This window comes from Gopherus flavomarginatus, chromosome 5 (genome assembly GCF_025201925.1).
Source record: "Gopherus flavomarginatus isolate rGopFla2 chromosome 5, rGopFla2.mat.asm, whole genome shotgun sequence".
NCBI classification, from domain to species: Eukaryota; Metazoa; Chordata; order Testudines; family Testudinidae; genus Gopherus; species Gopherus flavomarginatus.
This window is the reverse complement of record NC_066621.1, coordinates 98,465,884-98,489,050: the sequence shown is the minus strand read 5'-3', so window position 1 is coordinate 98,489,050 and position 23,167 is coordinate 98,465,884. Positions and strand designations below refer to the sequence as shown.

Below are 23,167 nucleotides of genomic sequence, written 5' to 3'. Positions count from 1 at the left end.
GGGGCGCCTCAGGGCAGAGAGAGGGAGCTGCTGCGGGGGGGGGGGAGGTGTGCCTCAGGGTGGGGGCGCGGGAGGGGAGGGCGCAAGGTGGAAGTTTCACCTAGGGCATGAAACATCCTTGCACCGGCCCTCATCCTCAGTATGGAGCAATGGTGAGCTGCTGGACCTCAACAGTGTTTGGGGAAATGAAGCTGTCCAGTCCCAGCTACGCTCCAGCTGTAGGATACCTTCGGGCAGATATAAAGGGACATGATGGAAAGGGGCCATGACCGGGATGCACTGCACTGCAGGGTTAAAATGAAGGAGGTGCAGAGTGCCTACTGCAAAGTCCACGAGGCAAACCGCTGTTCCGGTGCTGCCCCCGCGACCTGCCGTTTCTACAAAGAGCTGGACGTGATACTTGGCAGCAACCCCACCTCCACTCCGAGTACCACCATGGACACTTCAGAACCCAGTTCAACAAGGCAGGAGGAGGAGGAGCAAAGCAGGAGCAAGGGTGCTGAGGCAGAGGAATACACCCCAGAATCCCTAGATGCATGCAGCCAGGAGCTGTTCTCAAGCCAGGAGGAAGATAGCCAGTCGCGGCAGCCAGTGATTGGGGAAGGACAAACACCAGAGGAGGTTCCCAGTAAGTGGCTTTTATTTTGGAAAGGAAGTTATTCGGTGTGGGCTCTTGGGTCGAGGAGGCTTAGGGCTACATGCATGCCTAGATGTGGAATAGGGCATTGATGTGCTGTCTCACATGGCAGTAATCGGCCTCAGTGATCTTTTCAAAGGTCTCGTCCAGGACATGGGCAATGTGCTTGCGCAGGTTTCTTGGGAGAGCCACTGTGGTCCTTGTCCCAGTCAGGCTAACATGTCCGTGCCACTGTGCCGTGAGGGGAGGGGGGATGATTGCTGTACACAGGCAAGCTGCATATGGGCCAGAGCAGAAGATGCATTGTAGCAGAAGACCCTCCCTTGCTTCCTAGGTCACCCTCAGCAGTGAGACATCTTCCAGGACAAACTCTTGTGGAAAATGTGGGGACAGTGTTCAGTATAGGGGCCTCCTGCAGCTGTTGGCTCTTCCCAAGGCACAGAAACCAGAGGACAGTACAGCCATGAAACAATCTTTCCCCCGGACCCTCTGCTTACGCACCATTTTGGGACTCTCGTGGGTTATGTGCACTCACTTTGGGATGGGCATATTATACTATTGTGTAGACTGTGCTTGCCCTCTTTAAGTACGGGGGAATCATAGCTGTATCTGGTGTGAACAATGCTGCCTCTGTTAAATGGTGCATTTTGCCTTTACAGATGCAATCTTAAGATCTCAGCCGTCCATGTTATCACTGGTCAAGAGACTGCAAAGACTCAGGAAGAGGTCACGTAGAAGCAAAGAAGACACGCTGCATGAAGTAATACAGCAGTCACTTAATGAGAAGCTAAAAGCACAGGAGTGGAGGGAGAGTGAAAGGAGGATCCACCAGCAGAATGCATATCGCTGGCACAAAAGCACAGAGCTCTGGCAGCAAAGCACAGATCGGCTGATAAGCATCATGGAGTGCCAAGTGCACTTGATCCAGGCGCTCGTAGCCATACAGGCAGAGCACTACTATGCCCGCCCCCTCCTTCAGCCCTTGTCCCAAAACTCTTTCCCTTGTGCCCCCGCATCACCTCCAACCCACTTTCTCCAACATCCAGGTGTGACGTTGCACTCTATATGATTTTATGAAAATATGCTAATGAGTATGAATATAATGTAACTGGAATATGCTTCATGCAAAAGGTCTCTTGTAAGAGATCATTGCAAATTTTATAATCTGAATGTGGTCATCCTATTTGTATAAATGTATTACTTTTGTCTCTGAAACTAGAAATATAAAATATAACTCTGAGGGCCTATTGTAATTATGTAAAGTGTGGGCCATTAATAGTGGTTTGGAATCTCGATGGCTCCCATTAACCAGGACAATTGTCTGTAGATGGCTCTGTTTTACTTGCTAGTCTTTCTGTATACGTGTGCTGGCAAAGTAGGTAATGAAGTCTTGCAGTGACATGTGATCATGTCACCTGAACTGGAATCCATCTTTAACCTGGTGCTTTTCCATTGAGAAGGAGGGGTGCTAACCCAGAGAGGGACAAATGATGCCCACCTTATGCAAAAGATATATAAGTGGGTGGAACAGAAGAAAGGGGGCTGCAATAATGAGAAATCCCCTAACTACCACCTGAGCTGAAACAAGGGCTGTACCAGGGGAAAAAGTTGTGCCCAGACTAGGAAGGTGTCCAGTCTGTGAAAGAAACTTATTGAAACATCTCTGAGGGTAAGTTTTATCTGTATTCAATTTTATTACTGTATTAGGCTTAGATTTGCGTGTTTTATTTTATTTTACTTGGTAATTCACTTTGCTCTGTCTGTTACTACTTAGAACCACATAAATCCTACTTTCTGTATTTAATAAAATCACTTTTTACTTATTAATTAACCCAGAGTATGTATTAATACCTGGGTGGGGGGAGGACAGGCAAACAGCTATGCAGCTCTATCAGTGTTATAGAGGATGAACAATTTATGAGTTTACCCTGTATAAGCTTTATGCAGTGTAAAACAGATTTGAGTTTAGACCCCATTAGGAGTTGGGCATCTGAGTGTTAAAGACAGGAACACTTCTGTTAGCTGCTGTCAGGTAAACCTGCAGCTTTGGGGCAAGTAATTCAGACCTTGGGTCTGTGTTGGAGCAGACAGGTGTGTCTGGCTCAACAAGACAGGGTGCTGGATTCCCAAGCTGGCAGGGAAAGCAGGGGTAGTAGTAGTCTTGGCACATCAGTTGGCAGCTCTCAAGGGGGTTTCTGTGATTCAACCTGTCACACCGGGTTCTTATCACCACCAGCTGCTTCCAGCACCTGTAGCTTCACCACCCAGCCCTGAAAACTATGACCCTTACCCACTGCACTCAACCTCCATCACCATGCAATATAGCCATCCTGAAGTGCAGCACTCCTTGCACAGCACTCTAGACAGAAAGGCTGAGTATGATAACAGGACATACACAAATCTCAGGGGTAGCCGTGTTAGTCTGGATCTGTAAAAGCAGAAGAGAATCCTGTGGCACCTTATAGACTAACAGATGTTTTGGAGCATGAGCTTTTTGTATTCACCCACGAAAGCTCATGCTCCAAAACGTCTGTTAGTCTATAAGGTGCCACAGGATTCTTTGCTGCTTATACACAAATCTGTGATTGTACCATTCCTCACCCCACTCCCTTGCCCTTTCTGTTTCCCAAGCAGTTGTGTTTCTTTTCAATAAATGGATTTTTTGGCTTTGAAAACATTCTTTATTATTGCATAAAGTAAAAGATACCTTAGCCCAGGAAAGCAACAGGCACTGCAAATCAGCGTAGAAAACACAGATTCCTAATAATATTGGAACCACTGCACTTCACTCTCATGCAGGGCACCAGACATTACTGGTGGCTTTCAGCCTCAAATTGCTCCCTCAAGGCATTCCTAATCCTTGCAGCCCCGCGCTGGGCCCCTCTAACAGCCCTGCTCTCTGGCTGCTCAAATTCAGCCTCCAGGTGTTGAACCTCCAAGGTTCATGCCTGAGTGAAGCTTTCACCCTTCCCTTCACAAATGTTATGGAGGGTACAGCATGCGGATATAACCGCGGGGATGCTGTCATTGGCCAGGTCCAGCTTCCCATACAGAGAGTGCCAGCGGCCCTTTAAACGGCCAAAAGCACACTCCACAGTCATTCTACACTGGATCAGCCTGTTGTTGAACAGCTTCCTGCTGCTGTCAAGGCTCCCTGTGTAGGGTTTCATGAGCTAAGCCTTAAAGGGTAAGCAGGGTCTCCAAAGATCACAATGGGCATTTCAACTTCACCTACGGTGATCTTCTGGTCTGGGAAAAAAGTCCCAGGCCAGCATTCCCAAAGATGCATGCGTCATGCACCTTTCTGGGTCAGCCTGCGTTAATGTCAATTAAATGTCCACAGTGATCCACAAGCACCTGGAGAACCATAGAGAAATACCCCTTCCGATTAATGTACTCAGAGACTAGGTGGGCTGAAAGTTCTGCAGCCACTGCTCGTCATCCCAGACTTGCATGATGATGTGATCTCACCACTCAGTGCTTGTTTCCTAAGCCCAAAAGCAGCGTTCCACGGTGGTGAGCATGCCCGGGAATGCCACAAGCAATCTCATGTCATATGCATTACTTGAGTCAATATCGTTGGAGTCCTCACTATCAGTTTGGATCTTAAGGAGTAAATCGACCGCTAAACATGATGTGCTGATGAGACTCAACAGCATATTCCTCAGCAGTTGGGGCTCCATTCCCACAGACCGAAAGGGAAGACAAAGCACGCATACAAAAAATGTTGAAAGATGGTGCCAATTGTGGATGGAAGCAGAGGGATTGCTGGGATGTGAACCAATGCATCATGGGGTGTTGGGATGGGACCCAGAATGCCCCACACCCCGTCACCCCCTTCCCACAAGCCACGGCGTCAGAATGGGAAAAGGTGCTCTGTGGGATAGTTGCCCATAATGCACCACTCCCAATGCCACTGCAAGTGCCGCAAATGTGGCCACGCCAGTGTGCTTGAAGCTGTCAGTGTGGACACACTGCAGCACTTTCCCTATTGCGCTCTCCAAGGCTGGTTTAACTCAAAGTGCTCTACATCTGCAAGTGTAGCCATGCTCACTGGGAGCTTTCGCTGAGAAAGGACTGCAGGGTTTGGACACGTTACAGGAAAGAGTCCAATGTATTACACCAGAAAGTCTGTAGACAACCCACACATTAAAGACCATAATGAGCATCTGTTGCCTCCCACAGGTGTTGTGAAGCTTAGTTAGTGTGCAAGAATCTTGAAGGAAGGGTGCTGTACATGTGCCCAGATTAATCATTCCCCCTCGAGCTTAGAGGATAGCGGCTCACATCTCTTTTTAAAGTCAGAGTGGTATTTTATAACAGGCACAGGAAGCAGGAGGGAGCCCTTGCTCAGCTGAACAATCTATACCAAGCTGGGTTTCATACTTGACTAAAGTATTTCCAAGGCAGATTTCAGCTGAGAGGTGTTAAGTGGAGCATCCAGCATAGATAAGGTTGCAATGACCTTGTCTTTTCCCACATGGGGGTGGGGGGGAAATACCAAGCAAGAAGTTGACTCAGCCAGACTTCATGCTTGGCACTGGGCTGGTAGAATTGCTTGGGCTGTTTGATTGGCAGCGCTCTTTAGCCTGACGTAATCCTGAGGCCACGTGTCATCAGTACCAGAGAATTTCACAGTGATGATTTATCTGCTCAGATATTACCCGCAAGCAGGATCATTATGTAATATTATGGATATCACATGTTCAGATTGTGACTCTGATATTCCATTGTGAATGGTACAGCCACTCAGTAACCATCAGCCTCCAGAACACATGCTACCACAGCACACACAGGAATGGTCCATAAAGAAAACTAGTATTTCGTTTGCAAGTTATGTCCAAAGTTTCACAGGGGAGGGTGAGGGAAATTTCCCAGAGTGAGTGCTGCATAGAACATGATGGCATCCACAGGTATCATATGAACCAAGGATCTCTTGGACACATCCCAAAGCAAATCCACACTAGGTGCTTTTAACATGCAATTAGCCCAATTCACCCCTCCCATCTGAGATGCGGGGGGGGGGGGGAGAAACAACTGCCACTCTTGCAGTTCAGAAAGGCATTCTTTACAAACCCTTTTTGTGTTATACTAGTTACTGCAGGCCTGGTTCTCCATTGTTGTGCACTTTGTGTAGTTAGTCACACCTTCAAGGAGCCTCAGGGAGCTGAAATCAAACTCATAGGCCACCTGACAGCCATCAGATTGTAACTTTTAGTCACTACCAACCTGTATCATTTTGCTGACCATTAGCTAGCTACTATGCAATGCGCTGCCAATCCAGGGTGTTAACTACTACCCTGACCAGAGGGGCAATAGACTGTTCCCTGAAAAACAGTTTCCTTGTATCCGGGCAGGGAAGGAGACAGACTTTGCAGCTGTCATTTCATATGAACCATCCGCTAGGCTATGAAAACACTCTGAAAATAATCTTCACCTTATTCATCAACAACTATAGCTTTACCTTCTCCCACCTGCAATCACTCAACCCAAAACCTACCTGGGGTCTTTTCAGTTCATATCTTTAAAGCTAAAAAGGTGAATTCATATCTGAATAACTCTATTTGTCCTTCAGTTCTTGATTGGGTGGGAAAAGAACGTGCAGCTGTGTGACAGGGTGCTGTACTCAGCACTGGGCCAGCACCTCCTCCCAGTCATTCTGGGGGTTAGCTTCAGGAGGCTGACACCCCCTTCCCACAGTTGCATGCCATCTCTCTGTCCCTCTTTCTCAGTCTACAGCGTCTCTCTTGCTCCACGAGCTGCTGCCACCTCTTTGCAACTTGGCCCTCTGGCCAAGTCACTGTACATGTTTTCCCCATCCACAATACTGATGTCTTTCTTCTACAATCCTAAGCAATCTTCCCATTCACTGCCTCATAGTGCCACTTCCTCAGCAGCTGGCAGGTGAACCCAGGCCTGCCCTCTACTCCGTGTTTTGGCTCAGGGACCACTACTTAGCAGCCAAGGTCTGCTCCCTCCTAGACCTTACTGCCTTTCCCTAAACCTTTTCCTTGCCATCTGGCACTTCCCATCTCTTGGTCTGCCAGCCTCCCAACAAGTAACTGCAGGCTATGTGTCTCTGCAGCCGCCGCCGCACGTACACCCTTCTCCCAGAGTGTAACTGCAGACTTCCCCAGCAGCCCCCTCTGCTTCCAGTTTCCTGGCTTTATAAATCCAGCTTGTTCCTCCTCAGCTGGGCTCCCTCACCCAGTCAGGGGATTGCTTAGTCATGTGATTCTCCTCAGCTGTGCCCTGTCTGGTTAATTAGCCCCTTTCTCAGTCTGCATTAACAGTTTCAGGGCAAGTGGGTGGTGAACACCCCACCACAGGCTGATAGAATCTTTCCCATTTGGTGTCTCTTACTCAGACAAGGTACAGTATAGTGACACTGCTAGAATTTCACTTCCAAACCCACTATCTCCAGCCCACACCATCTTCCAGGGAAGGGCAGGAGTGCGAGTGTGTCTTTGACTTGACGCAATCTTTTCCCTATAGAGAAGCAGAAAATGACTCAAACAGATTTAGTATCTGGAACCAGCCCCATATTGTTCTTGCCCTGGGCTAGGTCAGTACCAGCATTTTGCAGTCTGATGCAAACCCATGCCCGTTTACCATTTTCCAATGAACGCTATGACATGCCATCATGATCCTTACATTTCTGTCTTAATACACTTCAGCACGATCATTACAGAACATGCTACATCCGCATGGTCATATTGAGAGTTTGGTGCAGAGACAAAACACATGGAGGATGCAACTGAAGTTTCATAGAAGTTTTATTTACCAGGCTGGGAACCACATAGAAGATGCAACGAGATCCACTGCCAACCCCGTGACACTGACAAGAAGTGCTTCGTTCTGTTTATATTGAAATAAAACGGATGTGCTTTTAAAGACATTGCAGCTGTGGCATTTGTGAGCACAAATGGGAACTTGTGCTTTCTATTTCCTCATTCCACACTGCCTGTGAGGGGCATTTCTTCATAATAAACTAAAGAGAATTGATTTTGGAGTGGTTCACATTAGTTTAACTTAAGGAAGACACATGTTGACTTACTTGAAGACAAAGTTCCCCTTCAACAACATCACAAGAACAAACTTGGAGACTCACAGACAACCCATCTGTGATTACTGCAGCTGTTAATGTCTCAGCACCTCTCTCATTATGGTTTAGAAGCTCTAATACCTGTAAAGAAATGGGCTTTCACTTGTATTTGAAAATGAATTCCCTACAAGATATCGCAACTCCTGATTGCTTATCTACTGAGACTTAAGGCCACGTCCAGACTAGGAATTAAAATCGATTTTAGATACGCAACTTCAGCTACGGGAATAACGTAGCTGAAGTCGAATTTCTAAAATCGAGGTACTCACCCGTCTGGACGGCGCGGCATCGATGTCCGCGGCTCTCCGTGTCGATTCCGGAACTCCGTTCGGGTTGATGGAGTTCCGGAATCGATGTAAGCGCGCTCGGGGATCGATACATCGCGTCCAGACTAGACGCGATATATCGATCCCCGAGCAATCGATTTTAACCCGCCGATGCCGCGGGTTAGTCTGGATGTGCGCCCAGATATACTCAGTGTCAGGAAATTAGAGTCAGCCCAGTGAGCACATGCTTAGAGCCCAGAAGCTTTTCACTGAAGGCACAAATTCCAAAGCCTCTTTAAGGAATGAGAGCAAAAGCAAGTGTGTGTGCATCCTGGAACCAAAGAGAAACATGTCACCTGTGTTCCACTTGGGGACCCTGGCAAGTTACCTATCCTTTAAGCCCTTCCCAAAGAGTTTCACCCTCTTGGTTACAACTTCATATCAGTTTGAGGATCAAATGAGGGTCCCCCTGCCAGTTCAGGCTGACCATTTATACCAAGAGCCCTTTCTTTCTTTGTTGGGTCTCCTGAACCTAATCTGAGCCCGTACAGGCAATTCCCAGGGGGCATAGGGGGATTCCCTAGAGTTGTTTACCTGTCCTAGAATTTGCATTAATTATACCCCCCAGATTTTAGTTCCTGGTGGAAGCTCAGTGACCATTCCCCATGGAGCTAGAATATAATCCCTAATGCACACAGATATCTAAGTGTTACATGTACACAAGAATAGGAATAATCACAGTGCCTACAAAAACATCTGGCACACCTCAGTATAACAATCTGCTGACATTTCCAGACCTCCAACATCTCACATCCATCACATCCTAATTCCCTTATATACACTACATAAAACAATTTGATAGGATTCAGAACTTTAAACTATCTGTAGTCACTTAGGAGCCTTGACCCTTAACCTATATCTTCCCAGATTATCTGCAGAATGTTACACTTGAGTTAACTGACAAAATATTGAACACATTGGGTACAGTGGGCAGCTACTCACTCACTTGTGTTCCTTCCAGCACAGTCAAATGTTGTAAAGTAGGCAAGATGTGGGATAGTTCTTGCAAACAATGAAGGATGTAGTAAGGTACAGGGGAAGGGACCCTGTGAAGGAGCAGCTTTCCTCTGCTGTCTGAATGGTTATGTACCTCAGTTTCCCAGCAGTGGTCTACAGTCTCTTTGTGGTGGTTCAATAATTTAGTGCTTTGGCCCTCTAATCAAAGTAAAAGTCTTCCCCTTACAGAGCAGTCAAAAGTCTAACCCTACACAACAAAGTTTCTCCCCTTGGTGTAGGGGAGGTCCTTTGCCTGTTCTGAGGTCTTGACCATTTCACTTTTTGGCAGATGCCAGTGGGCTGACACACTGATCTCCCAGCAATAAATAAAACAGTCAGGCCACCAGTATGGGAACGTAGACAGACTACCAACAGAAAAGCAGTAGCACTAACAAAACAAAGGCAGCAACTACCATCAACAGTCTCTACAATTATGCAGAGCTGTAAGCTATGCTCCTACTCACACCCAGCTTTCCTCCCTTTACTGCCACCCAGGCAGCCCTTTATATTTCCCCAACCCCCTCTAACAGGTCAGAGTTAACTACCAGAGACTGGGACATGGGCAGTCACAGTGGTTAGAGCAGGAGTCAGCAGCCAGGAATAGGCATCCAGGGTCAGAGCCAGACTTAGAGATCAGAACCTGATTACCTGTAGCACAGCAAGGCAAGAGGTACCATAGCCATGGACAAAAGCTTTGAGCAGCTAGTACTCACCTGTTGCAGCCTTCAGAACAAGTCTGCTGATCCCCTCAGCCAATCGGAGGGTTAGGCCAATCAGGCAGCTCAGCTGGGGCCCAGATGCACTCATTAGACTTGTCATAAACAGATAGCTAAGGGTTAATGTCTCTTTCACCTGAAGCACCTGACCAGAGGACCAATCAGGAAACCGGATTTTTTCAACTTTGGGTGGAGGGAATTGAGTGTCTAAGGTCTTTGTTTTCTGGCTGCCTGCTTTCTCTGAGCTTTGGAGAAGTAGTTCTACTTTCTAGTCTTCTGTTTCTAAGTGTAAGGACAAAGAGATCAGATAGTAAGTTCTATGGTTTCTTTTCTTTGGTATTTGCATGAATATAAGTGCTGGAGTGCTTTGATTTGTATTCTTTTTGAATAAGGCTGTTTATTCAATATTCTTTTAAGCAATTGACCCTGTGTTGTATCATCTAATACAGAGAGAACATTTGTACTTATTTTTCTTTCTTTTTATATAAAGCTTTCTTTTAAGACCTGTTGGAGTTTTTCTTTACTTCAGGGAAATTGAGTCTGTACTCACCAGGGAATTGGTGGGAGGAAGGAAGGGGAGATTTGTGTGTTGGATTGCTAGCCTGACTTTGCATTCCCTCTGGGGGAATAGGAAAGTACTTTTGTTTCCAGGATTGGGAACAGAGAGGGAGATTCACTCTGTTTGGATTCACAGAGCTTGTGTCTGTGTATCTCTCCAGGAGCACCTGGAGGGGGGAAGGGAAAAAGGATTATTTCCCTTTGTTGTGAGACTCAAGGGATTTGGGTCTTGGGGTCCCCAGGGAAGGTTTTTCAGAGGGACCAGAGTGCCCCAAAACACTCTAATTTTTTGGGTGGTGGCAGCAGGTACCAGGTCCAAGCTGGTAACTAAGCTTGGAGGTTTTCATGCTAACCCCCATATTTTGGACGCTAAGGTCCAAATCTGGGACTAAGGTTATTATAAGACTACCTGGGGTAATGGAGCAGGTAAGCAATCTAGCTGCGTCCTTACTTCTAGCATCTGCTACATTAACCCTCTGAGGACTGAGCTTGCACCCTGTCATAAGGCCTTTGCCACTTAGCTGCAGGTGGCACAACTGGGTATTGGGGAGCTGAGTCCCTCCCTCCACACTGGGTTCAGGAAGCAACTGTCCCTGTTACTCATATACTCCAGCTTCACTTTCCCCTTGGCTACTGCTTATGTTGCTCATCTCCTCATTGACCTTCCTCAGGTCTCTTTAGCCAAGCCGTTCATGGGCTCCATCTCCAGCTCATTCCCCACAAGGAACCACCCCTACACCCACAGAACTTCCCCAGCCTGCTGTTGCTGTCCTTCAGGGGCTCTGCTGCTGACCCTCCCCAGGACTTGTTCAAGCTCATTGCCTGTCCTTCTGTAGGGGAACTTTCTTTATTTTTCAATTTTTACATTATCTGCACATAGCCATCTTGGATTTCCCTTAGTTGCTGTTGGGAATCCATGTTTGGGGCCTTCTTCCCCAGCCTTTGGCACCCTTTTTGCTAAAGGCAGGTCATGTGACTAGTAATCTGCCTAGGAACAAGGCAGTATAAAAGACCAGCCTCTAGTCCCACAGGGCTGCCCATCTGAGAGGCAGACGGGTACCAGAGTAAGGGTTGCTGGGGTACAGCACGTACCTCTATGTGAGGATACCCATCCATCTGCTGCCATTTGGTTCCAGTTCACTCATGGACACATGACGGCACAGGGTGGAAGGTCTATGAAGAGAAGAACAGAGTTGTCAACTTACCTGTCTGGAGGTCCCAGCCTCAGGAGCCTGCTGTCACTGCCTGCATTTAGTGCTCTGTCCTATCGTGTCGGTGGGTGTCTGTAACCAACCTGCAAGACATGGTAAAGAGACATCTAGGCTCCTATCACCTGTCCTCTATATAGTTTTGGGTCAGGGCTTTAAGCCCCTTGTTGTTACAGCCATAGCTGTGTTTATATTTGGTCCTCTATAGTCATAGAGGAAGTCTTTAGTATTTATTCCTCTATTACTGTTTTAACTGTTGTGTTAAACATAAAATAACAGTTTTATCTATATCTTAACCTTGTAAGTTTTCTTGGGGGCTAACAACCCAATGACAGATGTCGGATACGGAGGAGAATCTAGGCTGATTTCTTGGCCAGATTAAAAATCAGTCAACACTTCCTTACACCTGGTGGCTGGAGAGCCCCTTTGAGCTATCTTCATTACTGAGAGGTAGGACCTGACTTTTAACTTGCTTTCTTCAAAGGCCTTGCTCCTGGTTCACAGTCACATGGTCTTGGAAGGGACTGCAAAGCATAGGTCAAAGCTAGGACATGAGTGCTATAAAAGCCCATCTCACCCTGTGACAGATCCATAATGATGTTTTAAGATGCTGGCTCTTACTAAATCATTTTTGGTTTTCTTTGTCATAGACAGTGGATTTAGGAAGTATTTCAATTTTCTCTTTTATTAGAGTTCACATTCTCTTGACTCTCTTTCTCTTTAATGAAGCTTTGCAATTTGTGCTCTTAATAAAAAGCTCCTGTAGTCTAAGCTTGTGCCCACTAGGTTGAATCTAATGTCCTCCTGATCGCTGACAGAATTTCTACTGAGATTGAGACATAAAGTCCTATTTCTTTATGGGTTAGAACAGTGGTTCTCAAACTATGGGTCAGGTCTCCAAAGTGTGTCATGAGCCATTGTAATGGGGTCGCCAGGGCTAGCTTAGACTTGCTGGGGCCTAGGGCCGAAGCCTGAGCCCCACCGCCCGAGGCCAAAGCCTGAGGGTTTCAGCCCTTCATGTTGGAACTCAGGTTACAGGCCCCCTGCCTGGGGCTGAAGCCCTTGGGCTTCAGCTTTTCCACACATTCCCTCCTGCCCCCCATTGAGTGGGGCTCAGGCTTCGTTCTCCTGTCCTGGGGTTGTGTAGTAACTTTTATTGTCAGAATGGGGTTGCAGTACAATGAAGTTTGAGAACCCTTGGCTTAGAAGATCTAATATCTGTCATGAGAAATGTTCTGTGGCTCTAAGAGCAGAAGTAATTGTGGACATGTTGCACCAGCTCCTCAGCTGGTGTAAACTGACATATCTTCACTGAAGTCAATGGAGCTAGGACAATTTATACCAGCTGAGGATCTGGCCTATTATCTAATTGCCCATACAGGCCAGTTTGTTTTCGTGATATTACTGGAATGGAGCATTCTAATAAGTCAACATGTGGCCTTCTTTAAATTAACTAAGACAAATCACTTCAAAATCAACCAGATCTTCAGTTCATTATGAAGAAATTACACTCAGGAACTGTAGGGTGAAAAAATATAAAGCACAAGTTCCCCTTTTCATTCAGAGAACTTGTGATCTCTAGAACTGCTCAAACCCATATAGATAAGCCCTCTGAGAGTGCCAGGACAGGATCAGTGCCTGGAAGAGATGATCAGTCGGATACAGTAAGCACTAGGACAGAGATGTGGTCTGGCTGACTGAGAAATAACAGTTCCAAGACAGAGTAACTATCACTATGTGGCCAGAGCAACACTGGCATGTCCAGGTAGTCCATGGCCTATAGAAGCAGTGCTGAAACTGCATTGATTCCTGGGTGTGAGGGGGGGAGAAAATTGTGGAAAACGTACAACAATTGGGACATTCTTTTGTATAGAAGCAAACAACCTCCAAGAGAACTGGTTTCTTTAGATGATTTCCAGGTAAAACACTGAGATGTCAGAGACTCTTTCATACAAGGGATTGCTAATAGATTACATGGAGTTTTTCATTATGAGATCACCAGTCAGTTTCAGGTTAGGTTAGAGGTGATTAAAATTAATTACTAGCTGAAGGCGAGTCATGTGATCTATGTGCAATGAGTTGGTCTCAGTCCACTTCTTGGATTGACACTCAATATCACAAAAACTACACACTCAGCTGGCACTTACTGGTACCAGTATCAGTAAACAGACTCGGGGTTGGCTGCGTCAGCAGTCTGAACTTCCCTCTCACTCTTATGGGTGGATTCCCCCAAGTTATTAATAATTCATTATTTGTAGAGAGCCGACAGTACACAAGGCATCATGAAGATGGAACCACAGTCCCAGGACAGCATGGGAAGCCTGCCTCACTGTTTAGGGCATTGGTCACTGGAGCTGTCAATCAGCATGTTACACTAGCACTACAGTCGCTACAGTTGGTTTAGAAAAAGACACTGGGATGTCACCAGTGAACCTTTGCCCTTTCTTTTTATTGTCCCCCCCTTCAGGACAGAATAACATTGATTCAAATGTATTTGTACACCTGAGTCAAAATTCCCAATGAACGTCTAATCCCTTTGGATGTAGCCACCGTGCCCCACCCTTCCCCACTTCATCTTATATCATCCAATCCTTTATTCAGAAGCTGTGGTAATATCTTTCCCACTTGGTTTGTTTAAGCTAACCAAATGCAGATGGTTCATAGCAATTTGTCTTTGTCCTGTCCATATTCAGGTCTGAAGAGCATTTGTTGCTGCCGTAAGAATTGCACTGAGTCAGTCTCACTAGAGACAGTGAGCCAGCTCCTTGGCTGGTGGAAATCAATGTAGCTCCACCGTAATCAACAAAGCGATGCCAATTTATATCACTTGCAGCTCTGGCCCAGTGCATGAAGCACTGGTGGAACCTTTCAAAGTCCCTTCCAGCCCTACGTTTGTATGAATCTGTGAGTCACTTCCAAACTGAGCGTAGTCACTGAAGCCGGAGGGGAGAGAAGTAAATGTATGTTGAAATTCTCTCCTCTTTTCCCTGCAGAGAACGGAAAGCAATGCCAAGCAGGGTGGATGGAAATGGGCCAATGTTCCTCCTGTCCTAGGACTCCCTGTGTTATCTCACTGTTAGTGATTTCTGTACAGTACAGTCCCTTTCTTAATAACAAGAACACATCTTCCAATCCTTGCACATCCATGGCTTGTCGAGATATGTTTTTACAGACCTGAAATTTGAGCTGAAGATAACTATTTCTGTTACAATCTGTTCCTGTACATCATACCAAACCTGTTTGTGGTTCTCTTGCTCTGCAGTGATTCACAGCTGCACTGAATCCTAACCAGTGTTGGTACTTATGCATCAGTCATCTGAGACTAACACACAGAATGTTTGCCCTGAGGGAGCAATGTGTTTACTGCTAAATATAAAACAGGTCTTTATTTCTCTATAGCCTGACAAAACCAGTTTCAGGCCACAAAACCTAAATCTACAATTGTCTTTTTCTCCTTCTTAAATGTCAGTGAGCCTGGGATAGGATGTGTTTTAATTCTTCCACTGTTAACATATCAATGACATTCCTTTCCACTAGCTGTCTGACTGGCAATAATAAACTGCCAGATTTCTAGTTTTCCATCTCCTTTATCCCCTTCTGCTTTATCCCTGTATGTGCATCCATCTCCTCAACACTCCATGACATCATTGTCCTCATATCTCCCCTTTGCACCTGTCTGTTTATCTTGGCATCTATAACATCCATGTGCTTTAGCTTGGAGGTCTGCTCTCCCTGCAGTATGAACATATAAGCATTAGTATCACTAATGCTAATAGCCATCGCCATTTACACATGCACAGAGAAGAGGCCAGATCCCCTAGTCTTTTTCCAGATTGGCTCCTCGGCACCCATTTGATTTATTCCTGCACACATATCTCTCCTCTTAGCACAATGAGAGAATATAAACTGCTATGTGGTTAAGAGGTATAACTGGTGGTGACAATAGACTATCCAGTCAAATCTGCTCCACCAGGAAAAGAAAAAAAGTGTGTGTGTGTTGGGGGGGAGGTGGTAGGAAGGCGTGGCAGGGAGCTATGTGAGACTTGAGAGAGCAGTCTTGAGAATTGCTGGTGCAGATACCCACAGCACGCTCTTTGCATTGGCTAAGGACTGGCCAGAGTTGGGGAATGTGCTGTGTTGACAGCTCAGACAGAGGCCAGTAAGCAAAGTGGAAGACCCAGCTCAGTCAGGATAGGCTGAGCCTAGTAAAGGAAGATTGATTCTGGAGGGAGGTTACCATGAGACAATGCTCAGCAGAGGTAAGATTTGTAGGTGTTGGTGAAGGGGGTCTGGGGAGTGGCACGCTGCAGGGAGCCAGCCTGCAGAAGCCCTGAGTTAAGGGCTGTGGAGGAGAAAAGTTGCAACAAGCATGAAGGTGGCCGAGGTGTGGAGACACTGGAATAGATGTACAGGGCTTGAAGAAGAGGCCTGTTAACAGTGATGTACATGGCCTGAAGGGTGGGGCCCTGGAAAAGGGAAAAGGAACTGAGAAATGAAATAGGTGCTGAGGCTGACTTTTCGGTAGGCAGCCTACAGTGAGGATGGAGACTTGCTTCATTTTAACCTGTCTTACTTTGGGGGCTGGAGAATGTTGTTACTTGTATTAAAATTATGCCAGGGCTTCAATGAACTCTGAGAGGGACAATATTCTTTTCCAAGGTGGGGAGGAGGTGGTGACTGTTGGTCTGAACCCTGGTGGAGAAGATGAGCAACTTCATCAGCCCTGGGGCCTGTATGGGAAACTGAGGCATGGCTTGCCTGTATTGGTACAGTTGGCCTATGTAATGCTCTAATTTATAATTTCCGAGCACCAAACTGGACTTTAACATTCCCTCTGCTTCACTTAAGATCATTACTCCTAACCTGGGCTGATATTGGAGGCTTTTGCTTCACTTAGAGGTTAATATTAACTGCTTAATGATTAAACACAGCCAGTTAATGATCTCAGCTGAAGTTAAACAGACTGTGGCAGGTAAAATCTAGGATAGGAGACTTTGCAAATAAATGAACATTTTTTCTCTTATGCCTCCATTGCCCACACTCATACACCCATCAGCATGGAGAGGAGAACTGCAAGGGCACTTTGGTGCCAGATAGTCTAACAATGGCAGGGCCAGATCTAGGTACCAGCGAAGGAAGCAGGTCTCTGGGGCGGCCAATAGAAAGGGGTGGCATTCCACTGTTGTTGGGGTGGCACGTCTGATTCTTCGTCGGCAGTATGGCTTTGGGTCCTTCACTCTCCTTCTCTTCACACGTCGTCGGCACTTCAGCAGCTGCTCAATCGTTTGTTTGTTTGTTTTAATTTTTTTTCTTCACCGCTTGGGGCGGCAAAAAGCTGGAGCCAGCCCTGGACAATGGAAGACTTGTCTGGAAGACTTGTCCGCAAAACTAACCTGTTCTCCAGTTTGTAGCCCTTCTGACGAGCACCTAGACTTCGCTATGTCCAGCAATTAATCATCCATTGCTGGGTTAGAGTCTTGCATGTCTGTGACCAGGCTGGAGAACAAGGAGAGCTAAGTGACAGCTCCAGCCTCCTGCCTGCCACGTTCCAAGGTTCATTTCTTGCTTCCACTTAAATAAGATAAGACTCTTGTCATCTCACAACCTCTGTTGGGAAACACACAGGGCCAGAATGTAAACCCTGAATACTGATGAACAGCTACCTATACAAATCGTTACAACAGGACTCCTCATGTGAACAACTGCTTATCATTGCAAGTAAGGGGCTCTCAATCTGGCCAACAATGATCATCTGCTGTTGTGAAACATAAGATGCAGAATCCCCCAATAGTACTTTCTCTGCACAGAGAAGGAGCATGTTCTTGCTGCAGATCACAGCAAAGCCTTGATTTCTTCAATCTCCTCCCAACTTGGGCCCACCGAGACTTTGCCAATTGTCAATATGTACTTACCATGGAACTCAAAATATTGCCAATATGGCAAAACATCTGCATATGGACAGAGAAATGCATGCTCACACTAGTCTGTCTCTTCCACTTGTTCTTTTCTCGGTGAGAAATGCAGCTCTCATTTAGAAACCTCTCGTTTTGGGCCTGATCAGCACCTGTAGCTCACATTGGAATTGCCAGTGCTCTGTACAGCTCAGGATTAGGAGAGTGGACTTTCCAATTACACGGCCATCTCCACTTTTCCAGATGTGAAGAACATGTTCAGTAGGATAGAATGGAGATATTTATCTCAGGGCTTAAAGCATACAGGGTAGGCCTAGGCGTCCTCAGATGGATAGGTCTGCTGTACCACAGGCCCTCAGCTTCTGTAAGCGTAAGAGGAGAACATCAGTACAAGCACTCAGATTGCTGCAATAGGGTGAATTAGGCTTTCCAATCCCTGACTACTACTAGAATCTCCATTATGGGGGCAACACAAACCTGTGAGAAGACTATTTCACTGAGGCCCCAATGCAGAGAGGTGTTGAGAAGATGATTTGCTCTCTCGGGGAGCACTGATATTGCTTAAACCAGTGTCGCTGCAAAGTCAATCTCTTCTACAGCCTGCTCAGTAGCAGAAATTCCTTCCATTTATATGCAGCATACAGCAAAGCATTAAAGTCCCTGCCTGCATATCCCTTGCTCACCTGCAACTATCTTAATGGGTACCACATCTAATTTTGCAAACAGGTGACACAGGTCCCGTCTTCTGAGGGTTGACCTCTGCCAGGTTGTCACTCCACGTCCTTAAAGCTAAGTGGGGGAAAAAAATCACAGTTTGTTTCGTGGAAGAATGTTGAACCACAATTCTCAATCACAAATACTTTGGGCAACTCTCTTGCTCACAGAACTCAACTGAGGGCCATGCACTCACCACTACACAACTGTGAAGAAGGTGCCTGCTGGAGGTCTGAAGAATTTTGCATGGGCATTAAGGCAATGTTACACATTTTATGGCATTGTCACAATATGATGAATGTTCCTAAACAAATCATTGAGAAAAATAAATGGTATTTTGGACCAGGTTTAAATTAAGTCAGAATGCACCATGGCACCAGACAAGTCCCTGTAGTGGACAGAACCCTGGACAGGGACTTGAAACATCAGGGTTCTATTCCTGACTTGGCTATTAGCCTGCTTGGTAACCTTAGTAAACTCATATCACTACTCTGTACCACAGTTTTCCTGTCTGTAAAATGAGAATAATTAGGTTTACCACCTCTGCAAGGTGTTTGTGAGATTTACTGATGAAAAAAGCTAGGTTTTCTTTAGTGGCTCTACTAATCACTAAAATTTAATGTTTTCTTTTAGATAAATGTCAAACTCATATGATTACATAGAAACTTTCTGAATTTGAAGGGATCTTCTATTTATATGAGGCTGTAGCTATAGAATGAAACAAATTCATCTATGGCATAACCTCAGTAGTTCTAAGAGCAATCTGAAGAGCTCCCATTCATTTAAAATATAGATTGTTAATACTTAGGCTACTGAATGTTGCCAAATTGTAATCAACCAGTTTTAATAAGGTTAGAATTTATTCAGTAATTAAAGAGCATAAGTAAGCTTGATTAGATTTATTAATATAATTAGTTAATTAGACAGCACATAACAGAAAGAGAAAGACATCACCACAATCTGTAAAAACCCATTCCTGCAGGCTGAAGACAAGACAGTTTTAGCTTGCACAATTTGTCTAATCCTAGCTTTGAATTTGGTTTACAAATTGACCTTCCTATTGCCAGTCCCATTTACAATTTCAGTCTTATTCCTTCCTCTTTTTCATATACAGACATTTGTTATTAACTTATATCTTTTTGGTAAGTCAATCAAAATTTTGTTAACATAAGTATGTGTATTTGTTTAATACAGTACATCACTGAAAATATGCATTCCTAGCAGGCTAGCATTTTCACTTCTTAGCATGACTACCAGAGCATCACGGGGAAATCTGGCCTATAGATCAACATGATAATTTCATTGTCAGCATTTTTAATTATTTTCCTTCTGATCTGTTTATCAGAATCATCCAGCTAATATGCTTATTCAAGGTGGCTGGATATCAGAGACACAGAGTATGTAAATTGCTTTTAGATCATTGCAGGGTTGTTTCATCAGGGTGTGTTCCTGTGCTTGGTCTAGTTCAGTTTAAAACGTTGCAAACTCTGGAACTTCAAACAATTCCCTTAGGACGCTATTCCTATATAATTAATCCAATACTGACTACTTCTATCCCATTAATCTAACAATACCCTATCTTAATCTCAGTTGTGCTCTCTAGATGCTACTGTAATAACGTTGATTATTATTTAATTCATCTGGCACTTTCTCATTCATTCCCCTATGCCCAGCATTTCCGCCAGCCCAGCCACTCCCCTCACTATTACCCTCATTCTATTCCATTAAACCAGTACTGCTTCCATCCTAGCCCTTCTCTCCCAGTAAAAACAACAAGGAGTCTGGTGGCACCTGAAAGACTAACAGATTTATTTGGGCATAAGCTTTTGTGGGTAAAAAACCTCTTCTTCAAATGCCTGGAGTGAAAGTTACAGATGCAGGCATTATATAATGACACATGAAGAGAAGGGAGTACCTCACAAGCGGAGAACCAGTGTTGACAGGGCCAATTCAATCAGAGTGGATGTAGTCCACTCCCAATAATAGATGAGGAGGTGTTAATTCCACGAGAGGCAAAGCTGCTTTTGTAATGAGCCAGCCACTCCCAGTCCCTATGCAAGCACAAATTAATGGTGTTACATTTGCAAATGAATTTTAGTTCTGCTGTTTCTCTTTGAAGTCTGTTTCTGATGTTTTTTTGTTCAAGAATAGTGACTTTTAAATCTGTTACAGAATGTCCAGGGAGGTTCAAGTGTTCACCTACTGGCTTTTGTATGTTACCATTCCTGATGTTCGATTTGTGTCCATTTATTCTTTTACGTAGGGACTGTCCGGTTTGGCCAACGTACATGGCAGAATGGCATTGCTCGCACATATAACATTAGTCGACATGCAGGTGAATGAGCCCTTGATGGTGTAGCTGATGTGGTTGGGTCCTCTGATGGTGTTCCCAGGGTAGATATGGGGACAGAGTAGGCAACAAGGTTTGCTACAGGGATTGGTTCCTGGGTTGGTGTTTCTGTGGTGTGGTGTGTAGTTGCCGGTAAATATTTGCTTCAGGTTGGGGGATTGTCTGTAAGCGAGGACTGGCCTGCCTCCCAAGGTCTGTGAGAGTGAGGGACTGTTTTCCAGGATAGGTTGTAGATTGTTGATAATGTGCTGGAGAGGTTTTAGCTGGGGGCTGTACGTGATGGCCAGTGGTATTCTGTTGTCTTCCTTGTTGGGCCTGTCCTGTAGTAGGTGATTTCTGGGTACCTGTCTCGCTCTGTCAATCTGTTTCCCCACATCTGTAGAATTGATAAATGAAATTGTTTTTAATTGTTCACTTTATTAATGTAACTTCTGTTCACCATTCACTACACTTGCCTACACTGTAACTTCTGTTCCATATTGTAATTCAAACCCCATTTTAAAACACTCACTCCATTTTGTAAAAGCTTCCTCCAACCTTCATTTTTGCAAACCCTGCTGTAATCTTATTAGTTTAGTTTAGATGTGTGAATGAGTTATGTATGAATGATTGAATCAGCCTCCAGCCCCAGCCTGTCCTGATGAGATAAAGTTCAAATACCAATGGCTGAAGACCCAGACAACAGCCCTAAACAAAGTAAGAAGCATCCACCCTAAAAAGAAAAGGACAACAGAACAACAGAAGGAAGATCAAAGCCAGGTCCAAGGCTGAAAGTCACGCCTGCAATTGATGGGTGATCAATCTAAACCCAGAGGCAGTGTGACACAGCAAGACCTATAGACTTTGAATCCAAACTAAAAGCCTATAAAAAAAGAAGGGTGAGATGAGAGACTCTGCGTAACATTCTGCTGCCAACATGGAAGAACATCGGTGCCTGCCCAACAGAGATCCAGCTCAGCCTTGTGCCCAGCTTTCCTGGCCAGATAGCTGCCACAAGCTATGAACCCAAGCTGCAAAATCAAGCCATGAACTTAAGCTATCTTCAGGACTGGTAACTATGCAGCAGCTGCGGAACACCTGATGAATGTGGGTGTGTGTGTGTGAATGTGTGTGTGTGTGTGTATAGGTATTAGGTATAATGTGAATGTGTGTGTGTGTGTATAGGTATTAGGTATAATGTGTGTGTATAAGAATTAAGATATTAGTCATTAGTCATAAATTGTTATCATAATAAATGTGGCATCTTTGCCTTGTCCCCTTTAATAAGATCCTGCTGGTTTTTACTGGTCTAATATAATTGGTACAACACATCCCCAGGTGGGTATTGTAGTATTAAGAATGCTTGATAAAGATCTTGTAGGTGTTTGTCTCTGTCTGAGGGATTAGAGCAAATTCGGTTGTATCTTAGGGCTTGGCTATAGACAACGGATCGTGTGATGTGTCCTGGATGGAAGCTGGAGGCATGTAGGTAAGTATAGCGGTTAGTAGGTTTCCAGTATAGGGTGGTGTTTGTGACCATCACTTATTTGCACTGTAGTGTCCAGGAAGTGGATCTCTTGTGTTGACTGGGCCAGGCTGAGGTTCTCTCCTCCGACCCTATGCTACCAGCACTCTCAGCTATCTCCACACAAGAGATCCACTTCCTGGACACTACCTGGACAATCCCTGTATTAAACTCTGTCCCCATGTCTACTCTACCGACACCATCAGAAGACCCAACCACTTCAGCCACACTATCAAGGGCTCATTCACCTGCACATCTTCTTATGTTATATATGCCATCATGTACCAGCAGTGCCACTCTGCCATGTACATTGGCACTGTCAACACTTGTGAGGTCTCCACTTGTGAGGTCTCTTGATGTGTCATTATATAATGCCTGCATCTGTAACTTTCACTTCATGCATTTAAAGAAGTTTTTGTGGGTAAAAAACCTCTCTTATGCCCAAATAAATCTGTTAGTCTTTAAAGTGCCACCGGACTTCTTGTTGTTTTTGTGGATACAGGCTAACACGGCTACTCCCTGATACTTCTCTCCCAGACTGTTATTCATTTATCTTCCTGTAGCCCCAGTCAGGAACAGGGCTCCACTGTGCCAGAAGAGCTGTATAAAACATGTAGTCCTTGCCCTAGAAATTGTACAGTTTAGGCTGAGACAAAACATATCAAGTTGGTGACAAACAATAGGAGAGGAGGAGATGCCAGTAATAAAACTATGTAATTAAATGATTTAACAGTTTGGAAGTTCAAGCCACTTATTTGGATAACCTGCTTCTTTACATCTTAACCCCAGATCTTTACTGTATTCTATCCCTTCCCACTACTACAATCCAGATACTTACAATATCCCCCCCTCAGTGTAATCTCACTATTTAGCTTAGGTTGTGGTACGGCGGAGTACGATTGCGCTCATTTTAGAGAGTGAGGGCCAGAGCCAGGCAGTGAACTGGCTCTGAGGCTTGGACTAGTTCAAGCTATGAGCGTTCCACGAGCCCGCCTTTTTCCTACTGCCCCACATCTGTCCCGCCCCCGCCTCTCGCCATGGCCCGGCTACCTGATGCAATCGGCCGCCGGGTTTCCTCTACGCACGGCCCGGCGAAAGATCCCCGTTCCGTTGCATCATCCCGGATTGATACAGGAGTCAG

At 45.3% G+C, this 23,167-nt stretch overlaps 1 long non-coding RNA gene across 3 annotated transcripts; it reads right to left on the bottom strand.

The window, feature by feature from the left end:
* Positions 1–7,395: 7,395 nt before the first annotated feature.
* On the bottom strand, positions 7,396–23,157 carry LOC127051925 (uncharacterized). Of its 3 annotated transcripts, XR_007774635.1 has the most exons (5): positions 23,077–23,147; positions 18,142–18,247; positions 11,427–17,820; positions 9,778–9,875; positions 7,396–7,823 (listed from the first exon to the last, which is right to left on the bottom strand). It is a non-coding gene; the product is annotated as an uncharacterized LOC127051925 (long non-coding RNA). The 3 variants fall into 3 exon arrangements; XR_007774636.1 differs by lacking the exon at positions 18,142–18,247 and having other exon boundaries at positions 23,077–23,157; XR_007774637.1 differs by lacking the exon at positions 9,778–9,875 and having other exon boundaries at positions 11,431–17,820.
* Positions 23,158–23,167: the final 10 nt, after the last annotated feature.